The following is a 21230-nucleotide window of genomic DNA, read 5'->3' on the forward strand; positions in this document are numbered from 1 at the left end:
AAAAAAAAAAAAAAAAAAAAAAAAAGATACACTGCTATTCAATAAGCATACCCTTTGCTCCTAAAATGTCGTTTCTGAACATTTTATCTTCAACTGATAACTTTCCTTCTATTTAAAATATGTAAACAAGTTTCTAATTTGAGCTGTAGAGACCCATTTATAGCAGAAAGAACCCAAATCTCGAGCGGTGGTGCACACCTGTTAATTCCCAGCAGTTAGGGAAGCTAAACCAGGACGGTGGTCACGCCAGCCTGAGCCTGAACTATAGAGGAGAGAGTTGCTTTTATAAACAAATGAATGAATGAATGACTTTCGTAAATTACAAAAGCAAAGGAACTCCAAAAATAAACACCGTCTAAATTGTAATGCCACAGCCACCCAACTAAAAAAGATTGTGGAGAACACTTAAAAAGACAAATTAAACTATCTGTACTTTTCTGAAATATGCAGCTTTGGTTGTGACAGAAACAAACCCTTCACGAATCCATGAACAGTGCTGACCTATGAATATAAAACAGAGCAAAGGAGAAGCTGATAAAGCCTTCAAGTTCAGTAAGAAGGCAAGTTTTCCTGCCCTAGCTCTTTCTCCTATAGGGTTGAGCCAATACACAAAGCCTGTGACGTGTTCTCGGGGGAAGAGACTTTACCAGAGTTAATCGCTAACAATTATCAGGATTGCTTTTAACTACCGAGGCCGGAGGGCTGCTCCATTTTTCCACCAGACCCTCCTCCTCTAAGATTACTGCTGCTGATTAAGCCCGACCCAGAGGGGAGAATAAGGGCAGCCTTAATAAACGCAGATGCTGTATAGTTTAAAAAACACAAGCCTGGGTTTTATCTTTTCCCCTCCGGTTTGCTGCATCAGATACCATATAAAAAGGGCTCCTCTTTTTTCCATCTGAGCAATTTACTACGCGGCGGACAGCTACACATCGGTAAAAAGAGATTAAGTGTCCTGAATCTCCTTAACCAGCTGCAGGGGTGGGATGAAGAGACAGAAAGAAGGGATGAAAGGGAGAACTGGAAAACAAAAACAAGGTGAGGAGGCGTAGAGATCAAACTTCCCATTCCATTTCCCCTTTCTTACAAGGTTAAGTCGGCTAAAGTCCGGGTGGCGTTAGAAAAACACACACACCTTGCGCCCGGGGCAGGAGGAGAGGTTGGCTCTGCAGCGCTCAGTGGGGCTCCGGGCTCCGCCCCACCGGCCTGGGACAGTGCAGCCCTGCTCGCCCTGGTCCAGGAAGGACAGAAGAGAGGTGGCTTCTAGCGGCTCTGGCAGGGGGAGGGGGAGACGGCTACTCCCGGTGCCAGGCTCACCGAGAGCACTGCACTCCGTGGTGCGCCGACACCCCCTCCCCCAGCCGGCTCCGGCTCGCTCCCCTCCGCCGCCGGAAGCCAGCCCCGCCCCCTCAACTCCATCCCCGCTCTTTGCAAGCTCCCTCCTGTCTACACAGCCAATCGTCAGCCAAGGAACCAGCAGAGCGACTTGCCACACAGCCAACTGGGGAGGCCCACTGGGAGGTCAGTCGCCGGGGATAGGCCAGCTACCCGCCGCCCCGGCCCCGGCACGGCTCCTCTTTGTTAGCGCTGCCCCCGTCTCTCCTGGTGCCCACACGGAAACTAGAAATGTAGCCTCCAGCAGCCAGGCAGGTGTTGCCGCGCCCGCCGCCTCGCCAGCTCCTCCACCCACTCTATACCTGGTACCAAGAGTGACCAGCTCTCAGGTGTTTCCTGCCAGAACACTTCACACTTCCAAACCAATTAACCACCGGAAGACACCCATCTACAAAAGGGAAGCTCTCTTCAGGCCCTCAATGAATTTACCTTCCTTTAGTCAGCCTAATCAACTGCATTCTGTCAAAATGGTGGAAAGATTTAGGTATTAAATCAACTGCATCAATTCGTTGGAAATTCCTGCTCTCCCTGGGGGAAACTGGGGATGGGAAAGGAGCGTACTGAGAAAGTATTGTACCTAGAAGTTGGTGGAGTTGGGGAGGAAGGCAACATAACAAATCTTCTGCAGAAATAAAAGGAAACATGCAAAGATCACGAAGTTGGCTTCAACCTGTATCAGATCCAAAGCATGTACATACAATAATCCTGAGATGATCATTTCCTTATCAGATCTCGTATAATTAAGATACAGAAGAATCAAGTCTCCTTAAAATAACGTACGTAACCTTGCTTAAAACATTGCATAACTGGAAGTCTATACCCAAACTTTAATTGCTAACGCCAGTGGTGGGGGCACACTGTGGCTGGGATGGAATATGCTAAAAACAGTATGGTCTAATTGCTTGGGTTGTAGTATGGAGTTCATTTAGCAAAAACAAAGAGTGGGTGTACTGGGGGTGTGTTTGGTTGTTAGAATGCTTGCTTAGGATACAGTAAGTCCAGGTTCAGGCCTCAGAACCCTAGGTATTGTGTAGAGAGAGGCAGGAAGATCAGAAGCTGGAGGCCACCCTAGGCTTTAAGAAACCTGGGGAGGGGGTGGGTGTTGAGAGCGCGTGGGCCACCTAGTGGCAGAGCAGCAATATTAACTAATGTAAGGCCATAGGCTCCGTCCCCAACACAAGAAGAGGTGAGAAGGTAGGAGAGGAAGCCAGGAGGAGGGGGAAGACCAAAGAGAGATATAGGTCATCATTTCTGTGCAGCATTCTTGTAATTAATTGCAAATTGAACTGCATCACACTCTCCAACCCCATTTACTTCTGCACCGATAAAACTGAAAACAAAGCAAGGGTGTAGCTCAGTGGTAGAGCACTAAGCTTAGCACATTTGTTGCAAATTAAATAATACAAGTAAGAGAAAAAGAGCCAAGTATGGTGGGCTGCAGTTAGGTCAGCACGCAGGAGGTAAAGGCTGAACTCCAAGCTCAAGGCCACCCCGTCTACATAGCCAAGTTTTCTCAAAAAGAAAAAGGGCTGAACAGATGGCTCAGTTGTCCAATTCCCAAAACCAATATGGTTGGTCACAACCATCTCTAACTTCAGTTGCAGGGAATCCAATGCCCTCTTCTGGCTTCCACAGGTTCCAGGCACACACAATGCAGAGACATACATATATACAGGCAAAACACCCATACACATAAAAGAATTAAAAAAAAAAAAAGGTATAGTGACACATGCTTTTAATCCCAGCACTCAGAAGGCAGAGGCAGGTGAACCTCTGTGAGTTAGAGGCCAGCTTGGTCTACATAGCCAGTTCCAGGACAGAACTGGCTACAAAACAGAGACTATGTCTCAAAAAAATAAAATAAAATAAATCCCAAAATAACAAAGTTTCTGAATGCTACCTGGTGGTAGAACATTTGGCTAGTATGCAAATGTGCATGTACATATATATATACATATATATATATTATAAATGCAGCATCCAGTAGACCAGACTAAAAGAAAACAGTAACAAGTGGTGTAGCCTGACAAGAAACTAAGTTGTATTCTGTGTGTGTGTGTATGAAAGTCAGAGGGTGAGGAATCATTCCTCTACTACTCCTTTATTTTGTGTATGTGCCTGAGTATATGTATGAGCACCACCTACATACAAGTGCCCTTGGAGTCCAGAAAAAGGCATCAGATCCCCTGGAACTGGAACTGCAGGCAGTTGTGTTTGCCTGCATGTATGTCTATGCACCACATGTGTGCTGGTGGAAAAGGCCAGAAGAGGGTGCCAGATCTGCTGAAACCAGAGTTACAGACCATTATGAGCTGCCAGAGACTGAAACCTGGGTCCTGCAAGAGTAACAATGCTCTTAGCTGCTCAAGTGCTCTTCAGCCCTTCCTTCAGTTTTTGAAGTGGAGTTTCTCACTAAACCTGAAGCTTACCAACCCAGCTACTCTAGCTGGCCAACGACTTCCGACAACCCCATCTTTATCCCATTGCTCAAGTTCGGGGGTTGCAGATACCTTTTAGGTGGATTCTGGGGATTCTAACTCAGGTCGTCATGCCTGCTAGGTAGGCAATTTACCAACTGAGCCGTCTTCCCCATCAGAGATCCATCTACAAGAATATATAACCCCATAAACTAACCTTTCTTTGGGAATCATTTTGTTCACTCATTCACACACATTAAAAAATTACGATGTTCCTCAGTGCCAAAAATGCTATTAAACCCCTGTAATAAAAATATAAATGAGGGCCAGGGATGCGGCTCAATGGGTAAAAGGGCTTGCCAACAAACCTAATGGTCTGAGTTTGATGCCCAGGATACACATGGTGGAAGTTGTCCCTTGACCTCCACACATGCAGCAGCTGCACATGTGCATGGCCCCAAATAAATAAAGAAATAAAGCAAGTAAGCAAGTGAAATTTACTCTTATTTTGTTTCAGAGACAGGATCTCACTGTTGACATGGCTGGCCTATATGATTTGCTTTGTAGACCACGTTGTCCTGGAACTCACAAAGACCTCCCTGCCTGTCTCCTCAGTATCCAGCAACATTTCTTTTCTTTCTTTCCTTTTTTTTAAAATTCATTTATTTTTATTTTACAGGCATTGGTGTTTTGCCTGTATATGTCTGAGGGTGTCAGGTCCCCTGGAACTGGAGTTATAGACAGTTGTGAGCTGCCATGTGGGTGCTGGAAATTGAACCAGGTCCTCTGGAATTGCAGCCAGTGCTCTTACCCACTGAGCCATCTCTCCAACACCCCCAGTAACACTTCTTAGATAATAATAGTAACTTGGGTATTGTGGTTCATTACTATAATCCCAGCACTGGGGAGACTGAAGTAGAAATGCCAGGACTTTCCAAAGCCATAAAACAAGAGCACTATAACAATTAGCTTACCACAGACACATTTGTTAACTCTTTTTTTGTTTTTGTCTATGAGACAGGGTTTCACTATGTATCTCTGACTGGTCTTGAACTCGCAGAAATCCTCCTGTCTCTACCTCCCAAGCACTGGGGGTGGCGCACATCTTTAATCTCAGTACTCAGGAGGCAGATGTAGGCTAATCCCTAAATTTGAGGTCAATCTGGTCTACAGACCTAGAACAAACAGCCAGGTCTATTTGCCTTATCTCAAAAATAGTAAATTAATTTAAAAAGAGAGGGAGAGAGAGAAATCTAAACATATCAAGAGAGATCCTGGAGCTGAGCATGGTGCCTTAAGCCTCTAATTCCTCAATTGAGGAGATATTTGAGTTCAAGGAAAGCCTGGGGTTATATTGTAAATTCCAGGCCAGCATAGAACAAAGTAAAACCCTGTCTAAAACAGAAGAAAACAAATAAACAAAAAGGACACCTTAGTTGGCAAATCATTTCTGCAACTAAATATTCAAAAATCCACGGAAAAGACATTAACTGATAAACCAGAATAAAAGCTTGAAGTCAGAGAGGGTGATCAAATGGAACACTGTGTGGTATAAATTTTCCCTAATCCTCGGAAGGTCCCTATGTTTGTGGTTTAGGAGGCTTGGGCTGTGTGTGTGCTGGGGTGGGGGGATAAGTTGTTAGTTAATTGCTCATACTGATGGGGTAGCACATGGTAGAAAATGAAAAAAAAAAGCCAACATCTTGAAAAAGTTTCACACACATACACAAAATGAGACAGCAAACTTGCGAATCAAGCATGATTTGGCATCTTTAAATACAGAGCCAGTTTTCTTTAGCACCAAAGCCAATGGCTTCTCCTGTAGATAAAATGGCTCAGTTCCTGAAAAAGCCCTGGACGCTGTTTCCCCACAATCCCAGAATCTGTCAGAAGACAGAAAACAAAAAGAAGGCTGTGCCAGCCAGAAAAAGCAAATTATAACCAACACAGAGCCAAACTTGATTTCAGACAGAAGGAGCTGTTCTATGTGTCTCTGAAAGAGGAGAAACAAAAGAAGCTTACCATTGCTCCAATAACCAAGGGCAAGCAACTAATTTAACCAAACACTGTGTTGAATTAGCATTTGCTGCAAGAGGCAGCCTTCTCACTTCCTATTCATAGCCTAAAAGGGTATTTGCAATGCTTATTAAGAAGAGTTGGTGCCAACAATATACAAAAATTTTTACATGCCAGAAGAAAATAATGTAAGAAAGAGAACAGAAGCAAAGGAGAAAGTACTCAAGGAGCATGAACTATTCAGTCAGTAAGAAATACTGTCAAGGACCGAGTAGAAAGAACAACAGGCCTAAGATCCCAGCACTTGATAGAGACAGGAAGGTCTGAAGTTCAAGGTCATCTTGAACTATAAAGGGAGTTTGAGGCCAGCCTAGAACAGAGACCCTTTTAAAAACATGGGGTGGGTGGCCCACCTGAGAGAGGGCTCAGTGGTTAAGAATATTTATTCTTGCCTCTGGAGGCAGAGGCAGGCAGATCTTTGTGAGTTCGAGGCCAGCCTGGTCTACAAGAACTAGTTCCAGGACAGGCTCCAAAGCTACAAAGAAACCCTGTCTCAAAAAAACAAAACAAACAAACAAGAAAAGAATACTTACTCTTGCAAAAGACCAGGATTTGGTTCCCAGCACCACCAATGTAATTCAACAATCTAAAACTTCTGTGTCTGAGGATACAACACCCTCTTCTGACCTCTGCAAGCACCAGATACACAAATGGTACACATAAACACACACAGGCAAAATGCTCATACACATAAAAGAAAATAAATCTAGAAAGGAAAGCAAGCAAGTGTACTTGGTAGAGCTTCATGCAACTTAACACATGCTACACGGAGCCACACGCTCAACTCTGTTTACCTTCTCTATTAAGACATCCAGGCTGGCCTTATATCCCAGCCTTAGCCTTCCAAGTAGCTTACAGGTTTGTTGCTACTAGGCTAGGGCATGGTCCCTTTTTTCTAGGCACCGAGTAAGCAGGTATGCACACATGCACAAACGCACACAACCAAATAGAATTAGATTACAGTAAAAGCAGGCAGTCTTCACATCAAAAAAGAAACCTAACATTTTGTCCCTGATTTAGGAGGCAATGGAGACCAGGTGTGGTTGAATATGTCAAGAACAAGGAAAAGGATCAGTGGTTCAAGGCCAGCTTAAGCTACACAAAACCCAGTATTTAAAAAAGAAGAGGGGAGGGAAAGGAGACGTAAGGGAATGAGAGAGAAATACCAATTCAGAAGATTCAAAGATTCAGTTCCAACCTATATAAAACCACTATCTTCATGTCACCTTATTCTAAAATTAGTGATAACAGGTCCCTATTCTGTAAGCAATGTGCAGGATCCCAACTGACCTATAAGCAGAATAAAGTTCAGTCTCACCAACCTAAGTAATGATTTCACTTTCCTTCATCAGGTCTAGACTACATCCTAATTTCCCCTTATTGTTAACATCCCTCTAGAGGCTAAGAAAAGTTGTCCAACAGATTCAAATTTCAGGCAGGCCCCAAGTACGTTATAAGACAACGATGCCGTTGAGTCTGTATTTAGACTCAGGTGTAGAACAAAGAGTGCTAATTTTACCTGAAATGGTACCATGCCCTTCTTTAAATACTAACTGGAACAGTAGCCTAACTCAGTGGCTCTCAACCGTCCCAATGCTGTGATCCTTTAACACAACTCCTCCCTTTGTGGTGACCCCAACCATAAGACTGTTTTCATTGCTATTTCATAACTGTAATTTTGCTAGCATTATGAATCATAATCATATTTGGAGGCAGAGGTTTGAGAAAGGAACTGTGATCCACAGGTTGAGAGCCACTGACCTAACGGCACTACCAGTCAAAATGTTTTTCAGTGTTTCTATTGACGGGCTATGAAGCTTTAAATATAGACAACAAAACACCCCAAACAAATTAGTATACACTCCACCTTGAAAGGTACCACAGGGCAGCAATCATCCCTCTGCTTGAATCAAAAACTAAGAGGATAAAAATCATATAAAAGGGACTGGCGGAATGGCTCAGTGGTTAAGGTCCTTACCCCACAAGCCCGATCACCTTGAGTTAAATCCCTGGAACCTATGTATGGATGGAAAGCACTGGCCTATGGTGCTGTCCTCTGATCACACATGCACTTGAGTGTTCACACACACACACACACACACACACACACAAAGATGAAGTCTGAATTTTTTTCCCAAATGAAAAAAAAATCTGTAATAGGAACCCCATAAAAGTGATATTGTAATAAATCTCTAGAGAAATATGTCTTTAATAAGAAGTTGCTTCATTATGGTGTCATAATTGACAAGTCTAGAAATTAGGGTAGCAATATCTTTTCACGAATTCTGAGCTATTTTTCCTCAAATAGTATTTAAAAAAATATATCACCTTTCTCAAAAGGAACTTAAGCCTCTAGCAGACATCATGCCGCTAATTTTCACAACATCCCAATAAAGAACTATTATTTAACATTTAAATCACACTTGAACTTGCAAAAGTGTTTTACAATTATTTTCATTAATAGTCATACCTCACAACCACCCACTGTGAGTGAGCTAAACTGGTCTTGTCATCCTTATTTGATGCTGAGAAAACTGATGCATCCTAAGGCCAAGGTCAAGCCTGTCTACTTTCCCAAGGCCAGGACCTAAACCTTAAGTCACATTCACTTACCCATTAGGTGTATTGTTCATAGCCCCAATGACAGCAGGCTTTTACAAAGAAGAACGTCATTTAAAACACTAACTCGAAATGTTGGGAAATTATACTACTTCGGCAAAAACACAATAACCACTTAGAATACAAATAGGTAAGGGTTTAATAACAATTTCAAGAAGTATTTAAAACAAACAAAATACTGAGTCAGATGTGGTTGCTCATGCTGGTAATCCCAGCCCACTAAAGAGGTTGAGGCTGAAGGATTATAGTTAACTGAGCCTGCCTGAGCTAAAGAGTAAGACCCTGTCTCAAAAGGGAAGGGAAAGAAAACTAGGCCTGTTGCCACAACTGTAATCCTAGCGTTAAGGAGGCTAAGGCAGGAGGATCGCTAGTTCTGGCCACTTTGGGGTACATAGCCAGGGTTATTTAAAAGAAAACTGGCTTGGTGGCACTGGCCTGTAACCCTGGCACTCAGGATAGGAGTAACAGAGCAGGAGAATCAGTAATTCAGGCCTCACTCAGCTATCCAGTGAAAACCAACCTGAACACCACAACATCACCTAAAAGAATTAAAAACAAAACAACATTAGGGGCTGGAGAGATAGCTCAGTGGTTAAGGGCACTGGCTGCTCTTCCAGAGGTCCTGAGTTCAATTTCCAACCACCACATATGGTGGCACACAACCATCAGTAATAAGATTTGGTGCCCTCTTCTGGCATGCAGGAGTACAGGCAGGCAGAACACTGTACACATAAATAAATTAGTAAGAAAGTAAATCTTTAAACAACAACAAAAACATGGGAGGTGGCAGAGCCGGATCCTCAAAAACTAACAAGTATAGTGCCAGCAGCGCTCAGGAGGCAGACACCAGGACCTCCAAGTTCAAGGAAAGTGACATGTCTTTAATCTCAGCACTCAGGAGGCAGGGGCAGGAGGATTTCTGTAATCTATAATCATACTTATATACTGATCTGCGGTCAGCCCTGGCTGGGGGTGCAGGGTGAGGGTGCAGGCTGGGGGTGCAGGGTGGGGGTGGAGAACAAGGAAGACATCCAACATCAGCTCACACTGTGGCAAACACTAAACAGGTACAAAGGGGAGGGGACTGCTGCTCTAGCAGATAAAACGTCTGCCGACAGGTTCTGTCATGCACTGATGAATCAACAGAGAAGAACTGGCTTCCAAACAAAATTTCACTGTTTTTTATGAGAAAAATTTAAAAAAAAAAAAAAAGGTTAAATGCATGTTTCATTTCCTCCTAATTCCACCGCACCCGTCCCTCTGGTGAACACTTTAGACAAAGTCACAGTAATCTCCAGGTTATCAAACCCCTCAAGTATTTCTGTTCTTACCTGAACCTCGATAGCATCCAATACAGTTGACTAATCTTCCTGTAAAACATTTTTGCTCCCCTCAGTCGACGTCTCAGGTTGACCTGAATTCATGACTTTCCTGCCTCAGCTAAGTGCACCACCAGGCCCAGCTCTTCTGGACTGACTTGTATGTAGAACTTCCCTGAATTGTTCTGCTTTGTTTTCTTTTTTGCTTGTTTGCCTGTTTTTTTTTTTTTTTTTTTTTTTGCCTGTTTTTTGTTTTTGTTTTTTTAAGACAGGGTTTCTCTGTAGCTTTGGAGCCTGTCCTGGAACTAGTAGACCAGGCTGGCCTCGAATTTACAGAGAGATCCACCTGCCTCTGCGTGCGCCATCACCTCCCAGCTTGTTTTGTTTTCAAGACAGGGTCTCTGTCCTGGAACTCACTCTGTAGACCAGACTGACCTAGAACTCAAGAGTCCCAGGTGCTGGGATCAAAGGCAGGCATCACCACCATCCAACTACTTCCCTGGATTTCTACCTGACCTCGAACTGCTTTTTTCTCAAGCTTCTCTGCTTTAGCCATAGCCTCTTCAGTGTCCTCCTGATTTAATTCTGTAACTTCGAATTCATCCATATGGTGAGAACTTCCAGTCTGAAATCCCAGCCCCTACTTCTCCCTGGAAATACCAGGTTTTTCCATCCAACTATATATTTCAAGCATCTTGAATCTGGAATGACTAAAGCCAAATCCTTTCTGCCATTTTTATCTATCTGCCAGTTTTATCCTGGTAAATGAAAAGCAAGGCCCCTTACTCACCTAGCCCCACCCACTAGCCCTCTTCTGCCCACATCCTCAGCTGTGATAAGGCCCAATCAGGCCCTGTCAACTCCATTTCCAAAGACACACTCTGTCTACATCTCTACTGCTTTTCTACCATCACTCCATCCACTTGGCCATCAACTTAACTCTAGTCTGAATTAATGTCTGTCTTTAATTATATCTATTTATTATGTCTATAATTTATTATGTCTATAATTAATGTGCCACTAGTCTTGAGCCCCTATACAACTCATTTTCATACAGCAACAATAATATTCTTTCTAATCACAAGCCAGCTCACATCATTCTCCCTCCTCCAAAGAAAGAATACGCCCTGGCTGTCTTAGTTATTCCTCTGCTGCTGCCATTAGACCCCATGGCCAAAGCAGTTCACTGCAGACTCAGAGGGTGGGTCCACAACCATCATGGTGGGGAGCGTGGCCGCAGGCAGGCATGGTGCTAAAGCAGTAGTTGAAAACTTACTTCTGATAAATAATCAGGAGGCAGAGAGAGCTAAACTGGGAAATAGCTTGGGGTTTATGAAATCTCAAAACCCACCCACAGTGACACACTTTCTCCAAAAAAAGTCACATTCCTAATCTTTTCCAAAGATTTCCATCAACTGGGAACCAAGAGTTCAAACATGTGAGCCTCTAAGGCCAGCCTCATTCACAGCACATATCCGCTTTCAAACCTGTCACCTACCCCATGCCTGCTTCACCTTGGATCATTCTCCCTCCTAGTCAAACCACACTGCCCTTTTTCTGTTCCCGCAGTCCAGCACACCCATTCTTCCCTAGCTAGGGGCTTTACACTATATTCTGCTGATTTGCAAAGCCTCTAAGATGTTAACCATCAAATTCGCACAGCTGTTCTCCCAACCAGAGCTGGCTGTATGTTCATCCTCTACCACACCCACTTTTGTTCTCTATAGAGTATGAGCTTTGTTCTGACCCAGAACGTGCTATATAGACCAGGCAGGCCTCACATTCACAGGAATCCACCCTAGCACTGGGAAAGAAATCTCCGTCAACAAATGGCATCAATGTGGACAACCAAATCCACTTAAAATCCAAGACAGTTTGGGAAGGAATTCTAGATACAAAAAGAACAGAGTTAAGCATGGCTTCTTGGTAGTAGCATTTTCTCAGATGGGCTCTGTTTGCTAGAGGAAAGCATGTCTCATTTAAGAGAGGCTTTCTGACTCAGCTTTAGCTGCAAAAACCTTGCAACTCTTTTAAGAAGCCCCACCAGCTGGGCGGTGGTGGCGCACGCCTTTAATCCCAGCACTTGGGAGGCAGAGGCAGGCGGATCTCTGTGAGTTCGAGGCCAGCCTGGTCTAGAAGAGCTAGTTCCAGGACAGGAACCGAACCAAAAGCTACGGAGAAACCCTGTCTCGAAAATTAAAAAAAAAAGGCCCCACCACAAAACACTTAAATGGTGTTTATGAATAGCCAACAGCATGCTTCTTGGTGGTGGCAAGAACCTTGAAACTCCATAGAGTTGTGGCAATAAACATGGCTCTGGCCGGTACCTCTGCCATAAGGCTAGACTCTCAGAAAGCTAAGGAATGAGGTGGATCCAGCCATCAAAGCCAACGGCTTTAATCCTACCCATATTGCTTAGCAAATTGAAGACTCATGTGGTCAGGAAAAGAGAGATATACAGGAAAGATAGATTTTAACAACAAAAAAAACTCTAAAGGGTTTACAGTGTGTTTAAAACTATATGTAGGCTCAGGAGAGAAAAGAAAATGAATAAAGTGCTTAAAGAGAGAGAGAGAGAGAGAGAGAGAGAGAGAGAGAAGTTGGGTGTGGGGGTACACACCTTTAATTCCAACATTTGGGAGGCAGAGGCAAATGAATCTCTGTGAGTCCAAGGACAGCCTGGTCTACAGAGTGAATTCCAGAACAGCCAAAGATACACAAAGAAACCCTGTCTTAAAAACCAAAAATAAAAAAGAAATAGTGTAATGGTCTATCCAGTCCCTTTAAGAGACAAGCCCTGCCCACTCCCTCCCTGATCCACCACCAAGGCAGGCAGATCTTCCTTCTGCTTCTGGCCTGAGCTCTCTTCCTTTCCATCTCTCTCCCAAAAAGGTAGCTGCTGCCATGGCTCTCTCCCCCCCCCCTTCTGGTTCTCTCTCTCTCTCTCTCTGCTCTTCCCCCATCTCCCCTTCTCCCCTTTTCCCTTACCACTCCATAACCCACCAAATAAATACCCAATTCCTCTGCATGGCATGCCTATCCATCTGTTTCTCACCCGCCACATGGCCCACTGTGGTCTGGGGACCTGCTGCCCACTGCCACCACTGGGGACCTACAGCGTTTCTGCTGTTGCATCCCTCAGAGAATAGAGCCCTTTCACTTAAACCCTACCAAATGAGAGTTTAAAATAAAGCTACCTGATGATAGAAAATACACAGAGAATCTGGATATTGTATGTTATTGTGTTGTATTTGAATTGTTTGATGGCTGAGGAAGGATCAACGATTCCTAAAAGACATTTGATTATAAATGCTGCTGGATTAATCCAACCTATACATTTTGAAAATGCCCTGACTTTAAAATATAAGTCAAGAGGGACTGGAGAGATGGCTCAGCGGTTAAGAGCATTGCCTGCTCTTCCAAAGGTCCTGAGTTCAATTCCCAGCAACCACATGGTGGCTCACAACCATCTGGTAATGAGGTCTGGTGCCCTCTTCTGGCCTGCAGGCATACATGTACATAGGATATTATATACGTAAAAAATAAAATAAAAGTCAAAAGATATGTTACTTCGGAGGAGAGATTTTGCTTTTGTCTCCACAGGAAATGAGAGGCTGTGGATTCATTCTGGGTTTTAAAATGCTTGATTAAGGAAGACAGCCCTGATAAATCTCTGATAGGACTAGATGGCCCAAATGTCTGAGTTCTATATCCAGAACAATTTCAAAACTGCTGGCCGAAATAATCAACACTCACAGAATACTCCAGTCAGGACTTGATCATAATTCTAAATTTTCTTTAGGTCCCCATAAGATTATCAGTGCCCTCAATCAGCAGGAAGTAGTCTAGAAAACTATGCCTACATTCCCAAAAAAAAAAAATGGATTAAATGGATTATGGATGTTTGTCTTTGTTTAGAGTGTTGGTTACAAGTTGTTATGGATAATAGTCAGGAAGAAAGCTAAACAAAGGAGATTAGATTCAGAGTTTTTGTTTTGAAGAAAAGGGGGTTGGGGAAATGCTGTGGGACAATGATCTTATATTCTGTAAAGATTTGCCAGTTGTACTGCTTTAATAAAATACTGATTGGCCAGTAGCCAGGCAGGAAGTATAGGCTGGGGGGGGGGGCAGAAAAGGAGAATTCTAGGAAGAGGAAAGGCTGAATCTGGAGTCATCATTCAAACACAGAGGAAGCAAGATGATAATGCCTTACTGATAAAAGGTACCAAGCCATGTGGCTAACACAGATACGAATTATGGGCTAATATAGGTTATAAGAATTAATAGGAAGTCTGAACTAACACGTTAACCAGTTTATAATTAATGTAGATCTCTGTGTTTCTTTGAGACTTTACAGCTGTGGGGCCAGGGTGGGACAGAAACTACTGTCAACAATGGGGCACAATTAGCTACCATATCTCATTTGCTGATTTCTAAAAATTGCCTGTTTACCCTCATTCACTAGAATACAAGCTCCAGGATAGTAGAGATTTTATCTCCCTTCCCCAAGACAGGTTCTTGTTATTAGCATCCAAGTGCTAATTTGAATCTCTTATTTATTTATTTGGGTGTCTTAATTATTTGTTTCTTTGGTTGGATGGGTATTGTCTGCCTGTATGTCTGAGCACTATGACTGCAATAGCTTCAGAGGCCAGGAGAGGGCCTCAGGCTCCTGGGACAGGTGATTTTATCACTGTATGGAAGAAGGGTCATCCTGAAGAGCAGCCAATGCTTTAACCATTAAATTATCTCTCCAGTCCCCTCAAGAGGTCTCATATTCACAATCCTCCCACTTGAATCTTCTAAGTGTTGAGATTACAAAATGTAAGAATTATGGGTACAGGCCACCAGACCTCAAAAGACAGTAGAAATTCAATACATGGTGAGGTACCACTGAAGCTAAAAGAAAAGAGAGAGAGAGAAAGAAAAAGATCCAAGTATAGTGTTATGCCCCAGGAGCCCCAGCATTTGGGGTAATGAAGCAGGAGGGCTGCCACAAGTTCAAGGCCATCTTGATCTACACTGAGAGCTCTAAGCCCTCAGAGACATCTCTTAAATAAAGTAGACCTGAGAAATGGCTCAGAGGCTAAGAGTGAGAAATGTGGCAAACACCTTTAATTCCAGCACTCCGTAATTTATTTTTAAGTCAATATTTCTGGGGGCTGGAGAGATGGATCAGCGGTTAAGAGCACTGGCTGCTCTTCCAGAGGACCGGGGTTCAATTCCCAGCACCGACATGGTGGCTCACAGCCATCTGTAAGTCCAGTCCTGGGGAGCTGAGAGCTCTTCTGTTCTCAGGGCACTGCACTCATGTGATGTACAGACATACATGCAGGCAAAATGTTATCACGTATAAAAATTATTAATTAAAAAAAGTATCATTGAGTTTTGACAATAAAGGCATTGAGCAAAGCAACTGAAGTGTACAGGGACAAAAATGACTTTAGACAACTGAGAAAAATATGCAGTGAAAAAGTAAAGAGACATGATCCAGAAAACACCGACAAACAGAAAATTCAAATTGCCTCACAGAAGAAAATAGCAGACAGAGAAGTTAGATGCCAATTTTGAGGAGAAAGGGCTGTTAAACATTGTTGAGCCTGGTCCAGTTACCTAAAATTCACAGCCAATTCTTCCTATCTTTCCAAATCTGAAAACCCACTCATACCTGGAAGATAAAATATATATATCCTTATCCGGGGATACTTAAGAATGTTTTTGAGCAGGGCAGTGGTAACACACACTCTTTTAATCCCAATACTCAGGAGGCAGAAATAAGTGTTTCAAAACCAGCCTGGTCTTCAGAGTAAGTTCTAGGACAGGTTCCACAGCTACAGAAAAACCCTGCCTCAAAAAACAAACAAACAGACTGTTTTAGCTAGGCCTGATGGCACAGGCCTGTAATACAAATACTAGCATGCTGAAGCAGGATGATAACAAGTTTGAGGCTAGCCTGGGCTCAAATAAATAAAGGGCTTAGAATGTGGCTCAGTTGGTTGAGTGGCTCCCTAGCATTTACGAAGCCCTTGGTTCCATTCATACCAAAAAAACCCCTAATGTCCTGGGGTAAGCCTGTAATCCTAGTTCTCAGGAGGCAGAAGCAGAAGAACCAAATTCGTGCTTAGCTACTTAGTGAATTTAAAGTTAGCCTATGCTACCTGAGACCCTGTCTCAAAATCAAAAAAAAAAAAAAAAAAAAAAAAAAAATTGCCTCTTGACCTAATAGGCTAAGCATCCGAGATTCATATATTAACCAGCAATTAACTTGATAAATGTCACCATTGGAAACTTTTCATGTTCTCAGCAGAAAACATGTTTTTAAGTAACACAGTGTCCTAGGACAGACAGGAAGAGAGACTGAAATAAAGAAAGCTAATTGAAGCATGCTTGGCACAAGCCTATGGTCTCAGCACACTGAAGGCCACAGGAAGATTAGGAGTTCAAAGTCACCTTAGCAATTAGATCAAGGCCAGCCTGGGTTACAGGAGACCCTGACTCAAATACAAATAGGTTTGAAACAAGGTCTTACTATGGTCGCCGACCTTGAGCTCACCATCCTGTCTCAGTTTCTGAGGACGGATATTACTGGTGTCTACCACACTTGGCTCTAGTAAAGTATGCTTTAAAAATACCCTTTTAAAGTTATCAAGCCTCTGTGAGTTCCAGGCCATCCTAATTGAGTACTTGCTTTTGCAGAGGAAATCAGTTCCTAACACCTATTTTGGGTGGCTCACAATTGCTATAACTCTCTCTAGTTCCAGGGGATCCAATGTCCTTTTCTGGCCTCTGAAGACAATTACACTTACACTTACCTATATACAAATACAGAGATACACACATACACATAAATTTAAAACTAATTTTTCTTTTTTGGAGGCAGGGTTGGATAGCCCTGTGTTGTATAGCCCTGGCTGTTCTGGAACTCACTCTGTACACCAGGTTGGCCTCATCACAAAGACCTGCCTACCTCTGTCTCCCAAGAGCTGGGATTAAAGGTGTGTGCCAGATTGTTTTTTTCTTTCAAAATTTATTTATGTATACTGGTGTTTTGCTTGCATGTATGTCTATGTGATGCTATGTGATGGTACCATGTGCCCTGGAACTGGTGTTACAGATAGCTGTCAGCACCTAGGAGTTGAACCCAGGTCTGCTGAGCCATCTTCCCAGCCCTACAAGTAGTCTTAAAGCATTAAAATCAAGGGCCTCCTGGAGCTGGAAAGATAACTTAGTGGTCAAGGGCACTGGGTTCAATTTCCAGCACACACAGGGCAGCTCACAAGTGTCCAGTTCCAGGGCAGCGGGCCCTCTCACACAGACATACATGCAAGCAAAACACCAATGCACATAAAAATAAATAAAATCTTTAAAAAGTAAAATCTTTAAAAAGTCAAGCAGTGGTGGCACACACCTTTAATCCCAGCAAGGCGAGGCAGGCGGATCTCTGTGAGTTCAAGGTCAGCCTGGTCTACAAAAGCTAGTTCCAGGACAGGCACCAAAGCTACAAAAAAACCTTGTCTCGAAAAAAAAATTTAAATAAATAAAAATAAAATCGAGGACTAGAATTATGATTAATCATTTGATAGTACTTGATGCACTAACATAGTACCTGGATTCAATACACATGGTAGCTCACAAGCCAGGGAATCTGGCTCTCTCTCCTGGTCTCCAGGATACCAGGCACACATGTGGTACACATACACTCAAGAAGGCAAACACATACATAAAACCTAAAAAGCTTAATTTAAAAAAAAAATACACACGCTAAACCAGGACAGACATGGTAGGTGTCTTAAACCTCTAACTCCAGCACTTGGGAAGTGGAAACAGGAGAATTAAGAGTTCAAAGCCAACTCTGGCTACATGACAAGACTGTCTGAAAAACAAAAACTAATGGGGTAGAGAGAAGGGAGGGAAGAGAGTGGGAAGGCTGGAAACCTTACAGCTCTTTTGAAAGCCTCTGATATTTCATTTGCACAGATGCTCTGGTGTTTCTGCAGCAGTGCAGCAGGGGAAATGTTCTGTATAAAAATAAGCATTACCGTTAACATGGTGTGCACGCATTTAACCCCCTTGTTTCTGGGGGTTCCTAGTGCCCATTGAAGCTAGAAGAGGGTCAGACCCTGGGAGCTAGAGCCACAGACATGTGTGAGTCATCTGGTGTGGTTACTGAAAACCACACTGGGTCTTTTGGTGCCCTTAACAATTGAGCCATCTTGCTGAGGGNCGAGACCAGCCTGGTCTACAAGAGCTAGTTCCAGGACAGGCTCCAAAACCTCAGAGAAACCCTGTCTCAAAAAACAAAACAAAACAAAACAAAAAAAAAAAACCAAAAAAAAAAATCATAAAGATAAGCATTGCCAGCACAAAAATTGTAAAAAGGACAATTCTTAACACATACTACATGTAGTGAAGTCTATTGATCTTCACGTAATTTATAAACAATGGTCCTTTTCTGACAGTGATTTTTCCGACTCCTTAGCCTGTACAGACCACATTCTTTTTGGTGCCCTCAATACACTGGTCAAGGCTACCAAGTCTCCACTCACTTTAATCTCCCATCATCACTCGGGTTGCAGTTTTGTTTTGAGAGATCTCCGATGCAGCCAAAACTGGTTTGGAACTTCTGAATTTCCTACCGCAGCTCCCAAGTGCCGAGACCTGGAGCACGTGCCTCACTACCCACGTCTGTTTTTCCTTCTTCTCCCAAAGTTCTGAGGTTTGAGCCCCAGGATTCCTGCTAATTCCAGACAAGGGTTCCCATCACGGAACTAAATCTCTATAGACAGCTCCGATCAATTTTTTTCTTTTTTAGAGGTAGGATCATCTTCCAGATGTTGCTACACAGTTTTAAGAGTTTAAAACCAAGTATTAGGCACACCTCTCTTGTGAAAGCGTCCCGAGCTTCCTGCCCCGCTGGCTGCACTATCCGACAGTACTCTGCAAGGTCTCAGCGCATTTCTGCCCCTTGTTTGTCCTGTCTTAGTAGCATCTATCAACAGTGCCTCTGGCTTCACGTCTTCAAACTTTTCTTTTTGTTCATTCTTCAATCTTTGTTTATAGGAGAGTCTGAACACAGATCCCCACAACCACAAATTAAGCTTCTGAGTTTCTCAAATTAGGAAACAGCGCAATGGATAAGCCTCAGACCCCTGCGTAATCTTGTTATCTTCCCTGTCAGGTTTTCATCTTCAATATTCACTGTTTACTTGGAATGCCTTATCTTGTCCCACTTGGAGGCCCTGTCCTACAGGTTCAATGCAGAATGTCTCCCAGCAATACTCCTCAGTCCTGTGTCCACTCTCCTAACAAATCATCTACTCTGCTTCAACAGCCATTCACAATTTTTTTCTCCCATTTCAGCTTCTCTGAAAACAGGATCTATCTTATATCCTGATCAGCATGCTGACCTGATAAATAGTACCTTTCTCATTATGCCCGGGACCATGGGTGCAGCTCTGGGGAAAAGTCCTGAGATCAGTCTTCAGCACCACACGAAAAGTGACTTTAGGGCCTTTATTCCCAGCATTTGGGAGGCAGAGTCCAGTTTAGTGGACACAGGGAGTTTCAGACCAGGTGGGGTTACAAAGTAGCCAGGAGTGGTGGTCCAATACCTTTAATCTGGGGAGGCAGAGGCAGATGGACCTCTGAGTTTGGGGCCAGCCTGGTTTACAGAGCAAATTCCAGGACCGCCAGGGCTACACAGAGAACCCCGTCTCAAAAGATATGAGTTTTTTTTTTTTTTACAATCCCTGGCACAAAAAAATTGATCATATGGAATTATATTCTATTACAGATACTTTGCAGTTGTTTATGTGCATGGCTGTTTTGGCATGTATGACTGTGCACGTGCATACCTGAGGCCTGGGGAGACCAGAAGTGGGCACAGGATCTGTTGGAACTAGAGTTTCAGACAGTTTCATCATGTGAGTGCTGGAAATCCAACCCAAGTCCTTTAGAAGACTAGCCAGTGCTCTGAAGCCACCTCTCCAGCCTGTTTTGTCCTGTTTTGAGAGAGGATCTTAGTATCTAGCCCAAGTAAGCTTCAATTCAAGATCCTCTTTCTTTAGCTCCGCCAGCGCTGGAATTACAGGGAGCACCGTGACTTTCAGCCTCTATCAGGATTACTTCAAATAAATTCTTTCTTTTAAAGATTTGTTTTTTATTTTATGTGTATGTATATGCGAGTGCCCATTGAAGCTAGAAGAGGGTCAGACCCTGGGAGCTAGAGCCACAGACATGTGTGAGTCATCTGGTGTGGTTACTGAAAACCACACTGGGTCTTTTGGTGCCCTTAACAATTGAGCCATCTTGCTGAGGGTGTTGCTGCAGGCCTTTAATACCAGCACTTGCTGGGATTATGTCATTATGTTTTGGTTGTCATCCTCCCCCGACAACTTCTGCCATTCCTCAAGTAATGTCCACTTTGATTGTTTTTGTTTGATGGATTTTTCTTCATCTTTGTCTGGCAGGGTCAAATGGAGCCCATACTGGCCTCTCTCCGTGTAGTAGAGACTGACCTTGAACAATTTCTCCTGGTCCTCCTACCATCTTCCAACACCTGAGATCATGCCTTGCCACTTTTTTTTTCTTTGGTTTTTCATTGGCATGAAAGTCACCATGCAGCTGGCTGGAAAGATCTGCCTTTCTAAAACTGGAATTAAGAGTGTGCTCTTCCCGGGGCTGGAGAGATGGCTCAGAGGCTAAAGAGCACTGGCCGCAACCTGGTGGGGTGGTGCTGCCTTTAACCCTACACTCGGGAGACAGACAGAGGCAGGCAGATCTGTGAGGCCAGAGTGGTGTACTGGGATTAAAGGTGTGCACCACCATTGCCGGGCCATTCCAGGCTTTTTAAACACAGGTTCTGAAGATCTCGCGATTAAACTCGGGTCCTCAGGTTGCAGAGCAAGCATTTTACTGACTGAGCCATGTTTTGGCTTTTGTTTGCAACCTTGTTTTTATTTGAGACAGGGCTCATGTAGCCCAGCTCAAGAAGATCCTACACTGTCTCAACTTGCTCCTAAATTCTGGTCAAGTCTGTATTAACCAATGAGGGCTCTAAGGCAATAGTGTATTATGTAAACTCCTTTAAAGACACAATTAGGCTGAGGATCTCAACCCAGGTTTGTTGATTATGATTCATATAGATTGTCATTTTCATGTAACAAATATTAATGAGCAATTACTCTATGCGAACTGTATAAACACTAGAAGCAAACCCTTGGCATCTGGGAAGCTATTCTGCACCATTGGTCCATTTTTTAAGTCTTTTTTTCTTCCTTCCTCTCAATCCGGCTCTATAACGAGCTGAACCTCTCACTTGTAGTCCAGGCTGTCCTCAAACTCCTGCCTTACCCTCAGGAATGCTGGGATTTTATTTATTTATTTAATTTTTTTTTTTTTTTTT

The 21230-nt window shown here is 43.3% G+C and overlaps 1 protein-coding gene across 4 annotated transcripts in view; it reads right to left on the minus strand.

Moving 5' to 3' along the window:
* Fam222b (family with sequence similarity 222 member B) overlaps positions 1-21230 on the minus strand; it is a 57199-nt gene that overhangs the window by 29906 nt on the left and 6063 nt on the right. Inside the window, exon 1 of one of the 4 annotated variants that reach the window (XM_050128592.1) lies at positions 1136-1333. The exons of the other annotated variants lie outside the window; for them this stretch is intronic. The gene's annotated coding sequence lies outside the window, so the exon portion shown is untranslated. Of the gene's footprint in view, positions 1-1135; positions 1334-21230 lie in introns of those variants that run through there. 4 annotated transcript variants of the gene reach the window in all.

The sequence above is a fragment of the Alexandromys fortis genome, unplaced genomic scaffold (genome assembly GCF_014885135.2).
Source record: "Alexandromys fortis isolate MF-2015 unplaced genomic scaffold, M_Fortis_MF-2015_v1.1 scaffold_80, whole genome shotgun sequence".
NCBI classification, from domain to species: Eukaryota; Metazoa; Chordata; class Mammalia; order Rodentia; family Cricetidae; genus Alexandromys; species Alexandromys fortis.